Genomic DNA, 17,146 nt, shown 5'->3' with positions numbered 1-17,146 from the left:
CAAAAAAAAAAGTGAATGACTGACCATATAGTCACAACGGAAACCATAATCCAGTGCCTTCACTGGACAAAGGTAACTAGGTGATTCGCATCACAAAAACTAAACCTTCATTGCATAGCAAAACTGGTGGTATTGCCTCGTTAGATCCAAAGATTGCTATAACCAACTGTGTAATATAGAAAAATTTATCGGTTCGATAACGTATCTGTTGTTTTAAATCGTTATGTTAGCTTTTCTTAGCTCATTTCTCAGCTTCGCTCTGTTGTCACAGTCCACAGCGAGAAGTGAGACAGCCTCCAGAGGATGCTTCCACAGTACTCCGACGCCTTACTCTCTAGACTATGGACTACCCAGCGACCCAGGTACGCGGGAAGACGGTTAGAAACAAACACTTATAGTTAGCCCCCAGAAAGTGAGGGAAGCACCTTAAGAATGCCAACACGTAAAAAGAAAAGTTGATGTTGGATTTAAAAAAAAAGAAACGCTGGAGAATGAATCGGCGATCAAAATGGCTGCAGAAGTTGTGCATTCTAGCACCTCTCAAAGAGTGACGGGGGGGGGAGGGGGAGGGGGAGGGGTGAGGGGACGTTCAAGAGAAGACACAATATTTTGGTTATAAAATGGGCCCGAAAGCGTGGACGGGTCGTCTGAGGCAAAGTAGCCGAACTTGGCAGCCCTGTAAACAGTGCCGCGCTGTGCGCGGGACGTGCTTGATGGTGCACAGCTCTTCGGCCCCGGGGTGCAGGTCTGCGCCTTGTTACAGAGAGAGAGCAAAGGAGACAGAGAGAGGTAGAGAGAGAGAGGGAGGGAGACAGAGAGCGGAGTTGGGGTGGCACCAACGCGCTCGCGGCGAGTTTGCACAGCGGCGCTCGCGTTGGCCCAGGTGGCCGGCGCGCAGTGGCAGGATAGATCGATCGTCGCATGCAAACATGGGCCGGCTTGGCTCATTCATTCCCGCGGGCCCCGGGGAGCCGACGGGGTGCCCGTGCTTGGCCACCCCTAGAAAGCTCGAACACAGAATCGACGCGGAAAACGCGACACGAGGATAGCAGAGACCAAAAAAAAAGGATAATAAGAGAGAGAGAAAGAAATAGAGAGAGCAGAAGATGTAGAAAGAAGAAGACCAAAGCGGAGAAGACGGCGCGTTTACGGGAGTGAGGAGAGTCTGGTTGTAGCGCGTTTATCGTTGCTTCGAGTTTATGTACTCTTTGTTGAGGGCTCGGCGCGTGTTTTTCTTTGCCGTCAAGACGGGAGTGGTAGCAGCCGGCCGGCCGGCTCTCTCTAGTGCCGCTGGGACGTCTAGCGCCACGTCCTGCGGGCGAGAAAATACGAATGAAGAGGTTTCGCTCACTCGCGCGCGCGAGACTCGAGGACGACACAGGGAAGTGATGCTCGCATGGTGAGAAGGCGAGCGCGCCAGCGTGACATCCCCTTCTCATCCTCGCTATCTATCTATCTATCTATCTATCTATCTATCTATCTATCTATCTATCTATCTATCTATCTATCTATCTATCTATCTATCTATCTATCTATCTATCTATCTATCTATCTATCTATCTATCTATCTATCTATCTATCTATCTATCTATCTATCTATCTATCTATCTATCTATCTATCTATCTATCTACCTATCTATCTATCTATCTATCTATCTATCTATCTATCTATCTATCTATCTATCTATCTATCTATCTATCTATCTATCTATCTATCTATCTATCTATCTATCTATCTATCTATCTATCTATCTATCTATCTATCTATCTATCTATCTATCTATCTATCTATCTATCTATCTATCTATCTGCACCTTTGAAATGCACAGGCACGTGTATGGCACCAGAGCGTTAGTAGACGCCCCTAGACATAGAGGAAGAGCGTTGGCGAGCTACGCACATAGTAACGAAGAAAGCACAGGTTAAATTACCTGTTTGAATTAAAATATGGAAATGATAAAATAAGGGGAAATGAAACATGACGAAAAAAGCAGCTTGTCGCAGGTAGGACCTGAACCCATGCCATCGCATAACTATTGCGACGTTCTTATTCATTCAGTTACAACGGTACCGTTTTCCCTTTCGCATTATTGAGTTCCAGTCTCGTTCACATTCTTGAATCTAACATTCCCAGTTTAACCCTGGGAATGCTGGCCAGCGCCATCATTCTGGAGAAACTAAAGAGCGTGCCTCGTCAAGTTAGCAAAAAGAAAGAATAAAAGATAATAGGGGCGGCTCTTACGGGAGTTCTTACGTTACCCTCTTTTTTGTTGCGTACCGTTCAATTTAAGAGCAGTTAGTCTGGGCAGATGGTGAAATGTGAGTGAGCATCACGTGGAGAGATGCAAAGCAAACCAAAGCGAAACAACGAAGAGCACCTCGCCAGGATAAGGAGTGCGTGCTTTGGCGCAATTAGTTGGTTTCTCGAGCAGATTAATGCAGATACGAAAATAGGAAAACGTCTAGTTAACTGATGCCGCAACTACGAACGCATCCGTTTAGCATCCGCTACAACTACTTGGGGCGTCTTATAACTACATTCAGAATAATGAGAGCGAGATCGCTTAAATATCAGACGGTTTCTTACGTTCGGGCAAGAAATGTATGCGCACAGAAGCAGTTAAAGCCGTAAACAGGCGCCGTGTTATTAAACGCGTTTCGCAAGCATTATAACTCCGATGTTTGTGCTCTCTGCTAGTTAAGCATAGTTTTCTCGAGTAAATGTGCGAATTATTCAGTACGAGCAAGAGCTCTGGCCGAAGCCGCGGCATGGCAACAACCATTTCGCTGTTGCGTATTCCTCGGTCACGGTCCCGGCGCGCTCATTATCCAAGACGTGCAGCTCGTACCGTGAACATGTTTTGCAATCGCGTATCCGATGTTCAGATGCACGTTTCAAATCAGTAAATTTCTTGTTCGTCAGAGGAAAAAGCACATAATACAAAATGCGCGCGCATATACAAGCCGTCACTTTCTGTTTCGATAGCTTTTGTGCCCGTCTGCGTGGTAATTGATGTCACTGCGAGAGCGGTGATGGCGGGGGAAAAAAAAAGAAAGAACGCCGCTTCGCGACCGCATCGTTGGCGCTTTGCGCACGACTCGTTAACGGTCGCAAATAACGGGTTTCGATATATCGACCAACACCGACGGCGTTGTTTCTCCAACTCTTTGTTTTTCTCCATCGCATCCATCACGAGTTACGCTGCATAGTTTTACATTAAAGTTAGAACTTTGTGACGCCCTCGGCTGGGCGCACTCGAAGCTCGTGCAGCGGTAGCTGAAGCTCTGTTGCTCGCTGTGATTGCTGTTTATGCAGACGTTCAGCCTCCATGGCCTCGTGCTCGACGTGTTTTCCGGAGCAAAGACAAGTCACGGTGAAGGCGCCCATGATAACTGCCGCGGGCGGCCGCTGTGTGTGGCATCTAACACGTGACGGCCATGACTTGTTTGCAGCTCCGCAGTGTCTTCCGGTGCGTGTAGCCCTCAAATGCATAGCCTCCGAGACCTGCTTGTATTTATACTCGAAGGAAAACGTGGCTGGGGCGGGCACTTGGACGCCACCTACCGGGTAGGTATCGAGGCGCAGAGACTGCAGGTCATTCATAACTATTGTAAGGCCCGGCACTAAGTCATCCGAACCATGCGCTTGCAATCGAGGAAATCGATGTGGCAGTGGCTCGCGGAACATAGAGGGCGAATTGAACATTTAGGTATCTGAAAAGGCCCGCTGAGTAAAAAAAAAAATGGCTGTGGCTTAGCTAAGGTTAAGCCCAGGATGCGAAGCATACTAGCTTTTATTTTAGTTGTTGAACCACTGTTTAGCCTGGTGAACTGCTGTTGCTTGGTTATATTTGGTTCGGCTAGACGAAGAAACAACTCATGCGTTACTCTGCTTAGCCTTCAAGAGTGGAACGCGACAGCGTTCCCGTCGACCCGCCAAGGGGTGGAAGACAATGGGCTACCGCGCAGCGACTACGCGCCCCGCATTGGACGCGGTGAGCGTCGAGCAACGCAGCGTTCGGCGCGGCAACGAAATGTGCGCCTGAGCAAGCGACGCACTCCTGAGCCTTAGAAACAGCTCGTTTCTAAGGCAACACCACATTCACTAGAGGCGCTTTTGTACCGCTTTGAAGCATCGTACTCGTGGCTCAGTGGTAGCGTCTCCGTCTCACACTCCGGAGACCCTGGTTCGATTCCCACCCAGCCCATCTTGCAAGAGTTGAGCCAAAGCCACCTAGAAAATCAGTCTCTGTAGCACGCCGCAACCTTCGCTTCTCATTCCAACGAGCAGCTGTCTCCAGGAGGCATCTCACCTCGTGAGTGTCTAGCAGAGACAAGCGCAGCTGCTTATATACCGCCGCGAGCGACGGCGCGAGTTGGAGCCCCGTTTCTCCTCCGGCGTGACGTCACGGTGTCACGTGGTATTGAAGGCGACACCGCCGCGCCTGAGGAGCTGGGTTGAGCTCTCGTAATATGCTTCGCATAATAATGTTTTTTTTTTTTTAAGTCACAGATAAGGTGATGCTTCCAGAAATATGTGAACACTATAAGGTGATGCTTGCAGAAATTTATGCACACCTTCAGGCTATTCAGAATGATCGGCTTTCAAATTTGTTCTGTGAACCATAAGCTACGCGCTCTGGCGTAAAAAAAAAGAACAATGATAACAATTAAAAAAGCCAAATATAAAGAGAACTACGACTAACACAAAAAGTACGAGACACCTCTGCTTCCCTGCACAGCGTAAATAGACCTTGACGGTAGTCGCCAGAACTACGCAATACTACTACTTTCTCTCATTACCAACGCCAGTGGGGGAATGGCATAATGGATCGGAAATGTAGTGCGGGGTTGTGGTAGGGGGAGCACATTGTTAGAATGCGTTCTGTAAGTATCAACTTATTTACGACTATGTCTCGACTTTATCACTGAAAGCCTTCGGAATGCTTGCGATATGCCTGGCAAGTATTCGTCGCCTGTGTGGTGTTTATATATGTTTGCTTGAGTAACAGTAACAATAATGTATTCGGTGTTTAAAGGTTACCATGGACCCCAGTTCTAAGAAAAATACGCTGCAAGAATGACATAGACTAAGCATGAAAGTGTATGGGGCATAGGGAAATTTGAGTCTCTTATTTAGCTACATCTACACGTAAAACGAAAAAAAACGACACTCTGTTTAGGCAACCGTACGTTGAACCTAGAAAAATTAATTTTGCTGCTCTTTTCTTTAGAAAATAAAGCATAAAAGAACGTGAAACTGTCTTCCGTTGTGCAGAGGGGCTTCGATATATTTGCTGAATTTACATTTAAAAATGTAAACAAACTATGAATGCTGTAGTTAGAAACGAGTAAAACTAACTTTAAATGTCTGGCCCACGATTTTGTAGCGATGGCCTTTCCGCTGCTATTTATTTTCGCGTTTTGCACTCTTCGCCAGTGGTCGAAGCGACGCTGCGCCCACTTTACCAATGCGATCAGCCGGCCGTGGACAGTGGATGATAACAGTGGCGCGCAGAATCGAGCGGAAGGAATCGCTGCGAAATCGGTGACCCTGCACCTCTGAAATTACAACACACACAACGTACATCGCAGCTCTGTAAGCGTTTGTCGTGTTTATGTTCTTTTGAAGCAGAAAAATACAAAGGTCACTTAGTGATCTACAGTTTACGTAAAACTGTTGCCCGTCTAGCTTTGAAGTTCTGCCAAATTATAGTTCAAAGAAATGTACAACTCTGCAGAGCGAATTAATAAAATGTTTCTCCCCAGTTTTTTTTTCCGCCTTACGCTCATCGACAAATGCCTTTTATTGACACTCACATACTTACATGTTATAATTAGAGTTTGTAAACTCATACTTACCTAAGACCTTGGCATTTAAGACATACCTTTAATATATGTAGAACTTAGACTTTTAGCTTTTTTGTCTTTTCAAACGACTGTCGTTTCAGGTTCAGTAAATTTCATACGCGACAATATACGTGTTGGCTACTCGGAAAAGCAATTCAGCGCTAAAGCTGGTCCTTGACTTGAGCACAGAGAAACCAGGAATTATTATTTTGGTGAAGAGAGGATAATGACGTGGTATCAATTAAACACGAAGCCACATGCGTGGTTAAGCAATACAAGTACCTTAGTGTTACGTAAACGCACCCTATGTGTGAACACTGCGCGTGTATACAATAAAGTGGGAACTGCCGACCTCTACTAACCATAACAACTGTACTCACGCTCTTTGAATTTCTGCGGGCATTCGTACGCTTTACAATGCAGAGTCTATACCACGACTGTCTACAATGTGCGTTCGTGTATGTATGTATGTATGTATGTATGTATGTATGTATGTATGTATGTATGTATGTATGTATGTATGTATGTATGTATGTATGTATGTATGTATGTATGTATGTATGTATGTATGTATGTATGTATGTATGTATGTATGTATGTATGTATGTATGTATGTGCGCATGCGCCACCACCAGTTGTCTCTCTATGACTAGATGTCCTTGGCCTTGATTCCGTGGTCATTTCCCGAGCCCACTGATGCGTGATGTCTTTGCCCTTACTGCTGCTCTTTTTCTTTCATCGCTACTATATCATTGACGGTCGCGAGCGGCAGCTTTACTGCTGCGGCTGATGTGCATTTTTAATTATTGCGTTGTTTGTTCTCTCCTGGCGCATCCGGGATTATGCTTTTGTCCGTGATCGAGTCGAGCACTGAAGCAACGCAGCGGTTTAAGCACGCCTATAAATTTCTCTTTCAAGTATACGCACAGGCACTCCTCAAGTAGTCGTTGCTGCTGATACTGTGGTATCAGAACATGGCTCATACTCATGACGAGGATTGTACCGTGACGAATTCTAGACACAGACTTAAACCAATCCCTGTAAGTTTTCACTACGTCACGTGTTAAATTATTTTGAGCGCTTCTATGTGTCCGTGCTCGCGCGTGTGTGTTCTTTTTGCTCGTCGTTTTCAACTTTTTTTGTCGTGCACCCTTCAAGTAACATGCAAAGGCTGCACGTCTCAAGTTCTCATTACACGACGCCTTTCTCTCTTTCTTTGCCAGCTTTATCGTCCACCCGATGGCAGCTGCTGAGATGCCTTTCGGATTCTTCGGTTCTTGACGAATCTTTCTTTAGCGAACCTCATACTGGCCCCTTTCACGGCGATCCCATGGGCGCTGCCATGTTTGATCATGTGGTGCCCCGTCCATTGCTTGCCTCAACTGCCTCCGTTTCCTCCTTGTGTGCAACGGGTTCGTATGACGCCGGTGCGCCTTAGCAAACCTCTGTTTCGGGAGACATCGAAAATGGTTACCGGGGGGACGAAACAAAGCTTTGACCGCAGCTTCAGACAGCATGAAAAAGCGCTTTCGGAGCTGATTATGCTATGTTTGAACGGCGCGAGCAGCGTATATGGTGCTTGTTGTAAACGAGGGGCTAAATATGTATTCCGAGCTATCCGATCTTTCTGCTCATTAATTTAATGAGGATTAGTGTGTCTTAGTCTTCGTTCTTTATTTGGCAAATAATTTGAAGCAGCGGCTTGTCACATTTCTGACTCAGTAAATTTCATTGGTGTGGTCACTGTCTGATAATTTCTGCCTAATAGTCCGCGGGTGTGCTCAATTGCCATAGATTTGTTCTTGCTGCGCGCAAGGTTTGAAATGTAGGCATTTTGTCCATTGTAATACCTTGTAACAAAGATGTATTGTCTCTAGTAACTCGCTTACTCATGTGGACCGTCACGAAAAATTCAGCTTCGACCATTCGTGCGCTATCGGTCTAGTCCGTCATTTTTTGTGGGTATATCGTGAGCATATATTCAAGTGTGCGCCCATTCACTCATTGAAACGTTGGCAATAGAGTGGGCGTACGTTTCCGTGCCAGTTGGGGTAGACATGTGTTGATACTGTTCACGAAACGTACTATGACAGGAAGTGGGGCTAGTCGCTTTGTCATTGTTTAGCGAGCGGTACTCACTCTTGCTGACGTTCCGGAGCTGAAGCACTTCTTTTGGAGGTTAGCGAAACAACGATGGCGGATGAACAAATTTCTGTATCCTCGAAGGAATCCGTACATCTCGAAGTGCCGGTAACACGCACGGACACTGGCAGCAGCGGTCGGCGAACTTCGCCACACAGATTCATTCCATTCCTTTACATGCCAGTTACTATATTTGCAGCCAACTACTGCATACGTCTTTTATCCACATTATTCAATCCAGCATGATTGGAGCACAGTGCGTAAGCGAAAACTCAATTGCATTTCCGACAGCTCATCGCAGAGAAGCAAGGTGGAAGCGATACTGATTTCGTATTCGTGCGCTTTCGCTGAGGCCCCGTTGGACGCGCCGCCGACAGCGCCATCTCGTTTCACTAAAACAAACTCCTCCGCAAAAAGGGTCAATACCAGCAGAGAACTCAGAAACTGTGCATACGTTAGTACGCGTACCGCGCCAGAGAACACAGATCAGAGGGTGTTTCCGACCGGTGCGACATTTAGACGGGGCGTGCCCTCTCGCGAAGTTGTATAGGAACGTGACTGGTCTGTACGACCTGCCTTTCACTGTCATTGAACCTTCCTCTTCGAGTCTTCACAGTGACAAACTTTTCTGAAAGGAGGCGCTCGAGCGGAGCTATTGCCGGCATGCCTTGCAAGGGCTGGATCCGCCTACAGCCTACAACATCCTCCTCCTCTCCACAGTGACTGACTTCTGTTTGTTTCTTTCTCTCTTATCCATCTTTTTCGCAAAATGTAGCGTAGCCAACCGCACGCGGCCTTGGTTGGTTGACCTTGCGTTCCTCCTCCTTCGTTTGGCTCTACCCAGGCGAAAACACAAGATGAAATATCGACGCTGATGACGTAATCAGATCCTGGTGGCACCTACTTTCGGATCTGGATAATGCAACCCAACAACGGGAATGGAGACGATGGCAATAAACGTGAAAGAAGAACAAGCGAAAAGAAAGCGAATGAGAAGCGGTAGGGGGAGCACGAAGAACGCATACACGATGGTCGCATGCAAAATAACAGCAAGAAATGTCAACGGTGAAACGTTGCTTCAACAAAAGCCAAACAAAGGACGAAGGCTTGACCTGATTGATTGATTCGTTAGATGTTATGTCCCACATCGGCACCAAGGGCTAAGAGAGAGAAGCTGTGATGGAGGGCTCAGCATGAATTTTCAGCAGCTCAGGTTCTTATAAGCGTGCACAGAAATACGACTACGACAGTTGCGTTTGCATTCAACCCCGATGTTTATGCGGCCGCTGCGCCCGTGGCAATCGACCGCCCGACGTCGCACTCGGCAGCCGAACCCCATATCCACTTAGTCACGGACGACTGAATGAAACAAGCGAGTAAGGGTAAGATGAACGCAGACTCAGGAGAACGAGTGGAGCTTCGTTACCCTTTAAAAAAAAGGAAGGAGAAGAAGAAGCAACCAATCAATGAGTGCGACGGGAAAAACATACACACAGATACAAAAAATAAAAACTAGAGAGAGATAGATAACCATGTGAACAACGAGAGCAGTAACTTGGAGCGTGGAGCGATCCCCCCTTTTTCACGCGGCTGCCGAAGCTAGATTCCGCGCTTGCGTCGTTTCGCTCTTCAATGGCAATTTTACTCCCAGGCGTTCAGTTGTTACGGACCGGAATGCAACGCTTCGCAGCACCCTAGTGCGCACTTTGCCCCCTTTCAAAAGAGCTGCAATTGCCCAGATGGCGTCCCTCTACAGAGGCACGTAAGAAAGAAAAGCGCTGAAGCAGCAAAGCCTGCGAAAGACGCGGGGTAGTGCTCGTTTATTTCTCCCTTTCCTACACGCACCCCCTCCATTCTCGTCCTTCTTTATTATTATTACGATCATTTTTGAGCTAAACGTTTTTTTAGACTCTCCTGGCTCGTAGAACCTCTTCTTTTTCTTCTCTCTCTTTCTCTCGCTCAACTTCATTGTGCGCGCTCTGCCTCGCTGCTGGCATGTACTGCAAGGAAGTATAATTTGTTGCAGTGGCTTGAAGTGAAGCGTTATCTGCATTCGAAGCGCCACGCTGCACTACGTACTCGAAAAAAAAAAAAGGTTTGAAATGGTTGCGGCGGTCGATGCACGTACATCTGCGTTGAGCCAGAGGCCAACAACATCCTAATTTGGGCCTTACAGAAAAGAGAGAAATGCCTGTATTTTTGAAATATTCATGTTTAGTAACCACTCCAGCTACCTGACAGTCGTATTTGGCTCACGTTTCCCTACAACACAGCATTCCATCGCACATATTGCACAGCATGCCCAACCGTCCACATCGAGCGACGTGCGGATACGTTTTCTGCGAATGTGCAGTTTCATGAATATTATTTTTTGGTGACCTCACGAGTTTGTTCTAGCTTAGTGCATGTTCTTCAACCACACATGATATGCGCACCAGCCAGCATTTATCAATGCCTGAGGCAGGCAGTGTCGTGAGAACTTTAGCTCTTTTAGGTACCATCTATATTTTGACAAAAAGATGTAATACACCGGCATTTATTGCCTCCTAAGTTTGTTAATAATTTGTGGCTCTGTCAGCTAACAATGTTGTTTGAAATATGAGACAATGCTTAAGACAGGGACACATAGGTTTGAAGGGTAATTTCAATGCCTGGAACATGTATATGATAGCGCACCCACACAGTCGAGATGCCTAACGACGCTCTACACGGACAGCAACAACACCAACTCAGTCAGAAGCCACGGCTGCATTCTCGCTTTCCTCGTGTTCTTCTTCATCATGAATACATCCCAGTAAAGATCTCTGCTTCAACGGCGCAAACGATACAAGAGCGAGTCATGGTAATAGATTGTCGTGTGCGTACGCCGCTGTTGCGGAAGCAGCTACGGAGCCCAATTTTTACGAACCGACACGTTCACTACGACACGGTTCCACACACACACACGGACCTCGACGGAAGGGGCGGTAAGGGGGGGGAGGATACAATATCCGTGCGCGTAATGAACGGGTGGTGCTATTTCACGGGCCACCAACCTTGGCAGCGCTGCGCCGAATTAACTCGACGACCCTCGCCCAGTGTCTGGAAAGACACACACACTACTCGCGGGTGCGAGACGAACGCGAGACGCAATCGCGAAGCGAACAAGTGGCGCGTGGATGATTGAGGGCTCAGTCGGCTCGGCTCCGGCTCGACTTGGCTTCAAGAGAAAGAAAAAAACAATCCCGCTACTCCCGCGCAGTCGAGGTTCGCTCGGTTTCTTGGATCGACAGTGTCGGTGCCAAGCGGCTGCCGCCGGAGTCTAATTGAAAAGTTGCGGCCGCTTCGCTGTTGCACCCAGGCCCATCTCTCTCTGAGCCCCAGAACCAGCGGCCTTCGGGCCCTAAAGGTCACGAGGGTGGAGTGGGCGGCATGAAGGACTGCTACTCGTTCTCCGGGCGAGGTCTTAACTCGCCTTTCTTCACGGCTAGATGGCACGCTTTCTTTCCCTAACCGGATGATAAACTGTGGCTTCTACCCGCCGCGATAGTTTTGAATCAATCATTAACCAAAGTTGCACGACCGCTGGCAGGGATGGCAACCAAAACAGCAGGAACACATCTTCGCCTATTCAGGCTGACTTCAAGTGAGCGGCTGCCTTGACACCAGTTTCGTGTCACCCACAGGCGCCGCTTTCACGTAGAAGTGTCTTAATTTATGCACAAACCAGATGAAAGGGGGTAACCGAGGGCCCGATTTTTATTAGTCGTATCATAAGAAGCCAACAAACACTGACACCAAGGACAACATAGGGGAAATTACTTGTGCTTAATAAATAAAAAAATCTATGCACGAATTTTTACGGAAGCACATGAAGGAAAGTGCTCGCTCGCTCGCTCGCTCACTCACTCACTCACTCACTCACTCACTCACTCACTCACTCACTCACTCACTCACTCACTCACTCACTCACTCACTCACTCACTCACTCACTCACTCACTCACTCACTCACTCACTCACTCACTCACTCACTCAATCACTCCCTCACTCACTCACTCCCTCACTCCCTCACTCACTCACTCCCTCACTCACTCTCTCACTCACTCCCTCACTCACTCACTCACTCACTCACTCACTCACTCACTCACTCACTCACTCACTCACTCACTCACTCTATGTATATGTCAACGTGTGAAACGACATAGAGTGTACTAAAACGTAAGCGTAACGTCAGTCTAACGTCAGTGAAGGAAAGCGATGCATGTATCATGTAGAAGACTGTTGTGTGAATGGTTATTCTGTCATGAACGATATGTAAACATTTCTTTGATGAAAGTAGTGCTATTATACCAATGGGCTAAGCGTAATGTTAAGTGTAACATGCCTGGCGGCTAGCCAAGCTTCTACGGCTTCTCAATAGATTCAGTACCTTTTACCAATGCGTTCTTACTCAGAAAATGGTATGCTCCCTTGTTACCATTCGTCGCTATCTTGTTTCAAACTGTCAAGTAAGCCGTCTTTCCGCTGCTACTTCGAGTGCCTCGCAAACTCTTAACGATGCCTTGTTCGCGCTAACGACGGCAGTTCGCTCGGCTTTTGCACATCCAGACCAGAGCGAGACCCTCGATAAGGGCAAAACGTCAAGCTGTCGGCTGAACTTGGCGGCAGACATAAGCACTATCTCGGCAAAGCTTTGATGTGAGCGCGTTTTGCATAAGCTGGCCTTGCGCCGCTAGAGAGTTAGAGAAGCTATCGCGTTCGAACGGCGGACGAGCTTTCTTTTGCCCACAAATGAGCGAGAGCGCGATGTGGTAATGAGGCGTTCTTTCCGTAATCTAATGATGCATATTCGTGTAGATAAAAAGAAAAAAAAAGAAAAACAGCGCCACAGACGTCGTGGTTGGGCAAGCGTTGACGAGAAATATGTGCATGTGATATTCTTCGCACCCTCTAATATACTGTACACTATGCGACGCGTGCATGCATGTTATATGGCGTTTCCTCAATTTTTATGTTGCTCACAAACTATAAGATGCCGCAGACTATACAGTAATTAGTGAAAATGTTTCAGAGAGAGAGAGAGACAAAAGGGAAGGAAAGGCAGGGAGGTTAGCCAGTGTAACTACCGGCTGGCTACCCTGTGCTGGGGAAAGGGGTAAAGGGAATAAAAGGAATAGGAAGAGAGAGAAAAAAGAAGAAAAATGCACACAGTAACGCGATGTTGCGCGCAACAATAGTCAAAGGCGGTCCCACAATTCACATGTCCTTAAGAACTTGAGCAAAGCCCTTAAGGCCTTGAGTGCCGAAACACGTCTGGACCAGTGTCCTAGAACTTTCTCTTCCGTGAAGGGGCGATCGTCCAGTTTTTCGAGCACGGTCACAAGCACTTTACTTTGCACATTGTAACATGGACAGTCACAACGGAGGTGCGCAATCGCCTCTTCGCAGCCGCAGGTGTCGCAAGCAGGGCTGTCGGCCATTCCAATGCGGAAGGAGTAGGAGTTCGTGAATGCCACGCCGAGCCATAGGCGGCACAGAAGTGTTGCTTCCGCTCGTGGCAACCCTGCCATGTTTCAGAAGTGATCGCTTACAGTAATGGGCCGCAGGTTTGTCGTCAACGCATGAAGTAGTCTAGCACATTTAATGCGACTAGCGTTTTTGGAGAACTTCACCCACTGCGCGGTGTGGATGCATGTAGGTATCGAACTTCTTTCCCGCCGCTCTTGTATAAAAAAGAATCTTGAAAATTTTTCCGGTGCAGAAAGAAATCAAACCTGCGTCGCACTTGTTCCCCGAGTACAGAAACCCGACGTCTTAACGCTGCTCTAAGAATGCGCACGGACAGTGAGGCAACAATTATCAGCGTTCGCACACACCCGCGCGCTGCGCATTTCGGGGGCCATGCGCGGACTTCGCGGCAGCACCGCTAGGTGGCGCAACGGGTGCAGAGCGAAGCGCGAGGGTAGACATCGGCAGCAATAGACGCCTCGTATATTATTATTTTTGGCGGTGGCAACACAGTATGTTACTACGAGGGCGATTCGGAAAGTAATGCCTCCAAGCCCACTATTTTGCCAGTAGTACTTCAAACATTTCGAAATCTTTATCATTATTGCACAGATGTTTAAGCTACATAATGTCACTTGCGTCACCTTCCTATTTCTTCTCGTTACAGAGTGATCAAGCAATCCGTGGCATCCAGTGGTGTCGTCCGGTTCAAACAGCGGGCTGTAATTGAATTTCTGACTGCTGAAGGTTGTGCGCCCGTCAACATTCATCGCCGTCTGACTGCAGTTTACGGGGATGCCTGTGTTGACGTCCGCACTATACGGAGGTGGGCAAGGACTGTGAAAGACCAAAATTCAGCCGCATCAAATCTCCAGGATCAGCACCTGAGTGAACGGTCCGCAACGGCCCCTGATGGGGATCCTCAATATCATGTGGACGAGTTGATTCGGAGCAATCGCAAGATCAAGCAACACGGTATCACGACAAGACTCGCCATTTCGATTGGTTTAGTGAACAAAATTATTAAGGACCTTCTGCGTTACAAGAAGATTTGCACTCGTTGGGCACCACGGCAACTGACGACTGACATTAAAGAGTCGAAGAAGAGTACTCAAACTGCGCAAATCTTCTTTCAACGCAGGAGGCAATTAATGATGTGGTTCACTGAACCAAAAGAAATGGCGAGTGTTCTTGCGATCTCGTGCATGATCTGGCGATTGCCCCGAATCAGCTTGTCCACGTGATGTTGATGATCCTCATCAGAGGCCGTTGTGGGCCGTCCACTTAGGTGCGGATTCTGGATATTTGATGCAGCTGGATTTTGGTCTTTCACAGTTCTTGCCCATCTCCGCACAGTGTTGACGTCAACACATGTATCCCCGTAAACTGCAACCAAACGGCGATGAATGTTGATGGGCGCGCAACCTTCAGCAGTCAGAAATTCAATTACAGCCCGCTGTTTCAACCAGACCTCACCACTGGGTGCTTTGGATTGCTCGATTACTCTGTAACGAGAAGAAATGAGAAGGTGAGGCAAGTCAAGTGACATTATATGGCCTAAATAACAGTGCATTAATGATAAAGAGTTCGAAATGTTTGCAGTACTACTAGCAAGGAAGTGGACTTGGATGGATTACTTCCTGAATCGCCCTCGTACACTGATTTAATGCAAATCGCATCAGCGCCGACATTCATCGAAAGATGGGTTGTGCCGCAATTATTTCCTTTTAAAGCGATGCTTCTTTTTGCATCTAACCCACCTTGCGGGTGATGACTGCTTCCTGCTGTCTTGTCGAGCAGACAACCATTTAGGTCACTGCCTATGTGCCACCGGGTATGTGTCCAAATGGACAGCAACTTGAGCCACTGAGCATGGGCAACTATAGGAATACGTTCGACTGGGTTTATCTGGCCATTTTTCGTCGATCCTCCAAGAGGACCTTGTGCCACTGTGACACAATGGGTATAGACGCCTTAAGCGTTGTAATTCGATTAGCATTTTCGTCTACTTCAGCGGTTTTGAGCCTGCCTGCCTATCTTCCCGTCCTTCCTTTCGTCTTCCCTTTCTCCCTCTTCGTCGGCCCAGTGGCCCACGTTGTCTACCAGCCTGGGGTGCACGTATGCGTGCTCATGGTCGAGATGTCGTCATGGTCGTTAAATCATCGTCATTCGAGCTTCGTCATCAGACTCTCATCATGCCATCGTCCTCACGCCTTCTACACGCCGATCCAGTGGCCGAACAGCTTGGACCACTCAGCTTGGACCACTCAGCTTGGAACACTCAGCTACTGATGTTCGTGACGCCGTCGTGGTCTTGCATCGTCGTTATTACAGCCTTGTCACACGACTCGTCACGACGTCATCCTCACACAGTCATCGTCATCCCATTGTCGTCGTTATACCAGCGTCGTCCCTTCAGGAACGCCATCCTTTTGTCATCAAGACATCGTCGTCATACCGCCTTTGTCGTTCCGGTCGACGTCATTCCTTCGTTATTAATGCAAAAGCATCATATGGCGGCGTTGGCGTCGCTGGCGTGACCGCGCCATGGTACAGAAAGGCTACGAACCCTCTACCTTTCGTGGCAGTACAACACACGCTCTTTGATGTGAATTGAGGCGAATTAAGGAACAGCTTTTTGAGATAGGGTTCATTTAAGCACTCCAACCCACGACCTTTGGTGGGCGTCGAACCCAGGAACTTGCGTTGTGCGCACTTTGTGACGAACCCCGTCACCGTCACGTCGCAGCGCTTCTAATGACGTTGCCGCTCAAGTCACGTGACTCCGCCAGTGGCGCCATCAGACGTCGCCGAGCTTCTGCTGACGTAGCCGCAATGGTTTCGCATTCATCCAGGTGGAGATAACTAAGTGCCCCTTCATTCTTTCCGTCGTTGTCCCTGCGTCGTCGCCATACAGTAATCATGCTCATGGCCAACCTTGGCAGTCACGTACCACAGCAACTTTGGCCGATACCGAGGACAGTGCATGTGGAAGCCTTGAATGGAAGTCTCAGAACGACAGTGCAGATTTTAAAGAAACGTGACTGCTGCAATACAGTGTCGCTAAATTCCTGGAATGGTAATTGCATTACTGTCGGCAGTCATCGAGCCAATAATGCTGCTGTGATTTTTTTATACGGGTCATATTTCTGTGTGCATACTCTTTATCAACATTCCTTTCTCGACAAGCATCGTATATCGCCTTCATCCTCGTGCTACAGGCGACGAGGCTATGATCGTTCTACCGCTTCCACTTAGCTTAACTTCGCGTCATTTATATTCCGAGACAGCGTTGCACATACTTGCTTTATTTATGACTCAAGTTTATTGATGGCACGAAGGCTAAATATGCTTCTGTTTATGAGCATCATGCCTGCAAATGTTCTGGCCCCGCATATGTGGCTGGTATCGTTGGAGATGCACATCGAGACTACAGTCCCTCACTGATATCTGCCGACTTGGTAACTGCAGCATTTCACGTTTAGATTTATGCGCTTGTAAGGCATACAGCCACGGTCTAACTGCCTTTGTCACAGTTCCCCTTCTTGAATTCAGGTGACCTAACAGGACGCATAGTAAAAGGCCCCGCTAGTCTTCATAGCATGGCTTGTGGCTGGGTGTGGTATTCACAAAGACTTGTTCGTTACTCATTAGGATGAGTGACAC

The 17,146-nt window shown here is 47.7% G+C and overlaps 1 protein-coding gene across 4 annotated transcripts in view; it reads right to left on the bottom strand.

Moving 5' to 3' along the window:
- Window positions 1–17,146, bottom strand: part of LOC139049756 (gamma-aminobutyric acid type B receptor subunit 2-like) — a 389,157-nt gene that overhangs the window by 33,103 nt on the left and 338,908 nt on the right. The gene's annotated exons all lie outside the window — the stretch shown is intronic.

The sequence above is a fragment of the Dermacentor albipictus genome, chromosome 9 (assembly GCF_038994185.2).
Source record: "Dermacentor albipictus isolate Rhodes 1998 colony chromosome 9, USDA_Dalb.pri_finalv2, whole genome shotgun sequence".
In the NCBI taxonomy this organism is placed as follows: Eukaryota; Metazoa; Arthropoda; class Arachnida; order Ixodida; family Ixodidae; genus Dermacentor; species Dermacentor albipictus.
Note: the sequence above shows the minus strand (reverse complement) of the source record. Positions and strands in the feature narration are given on the sequence as shown.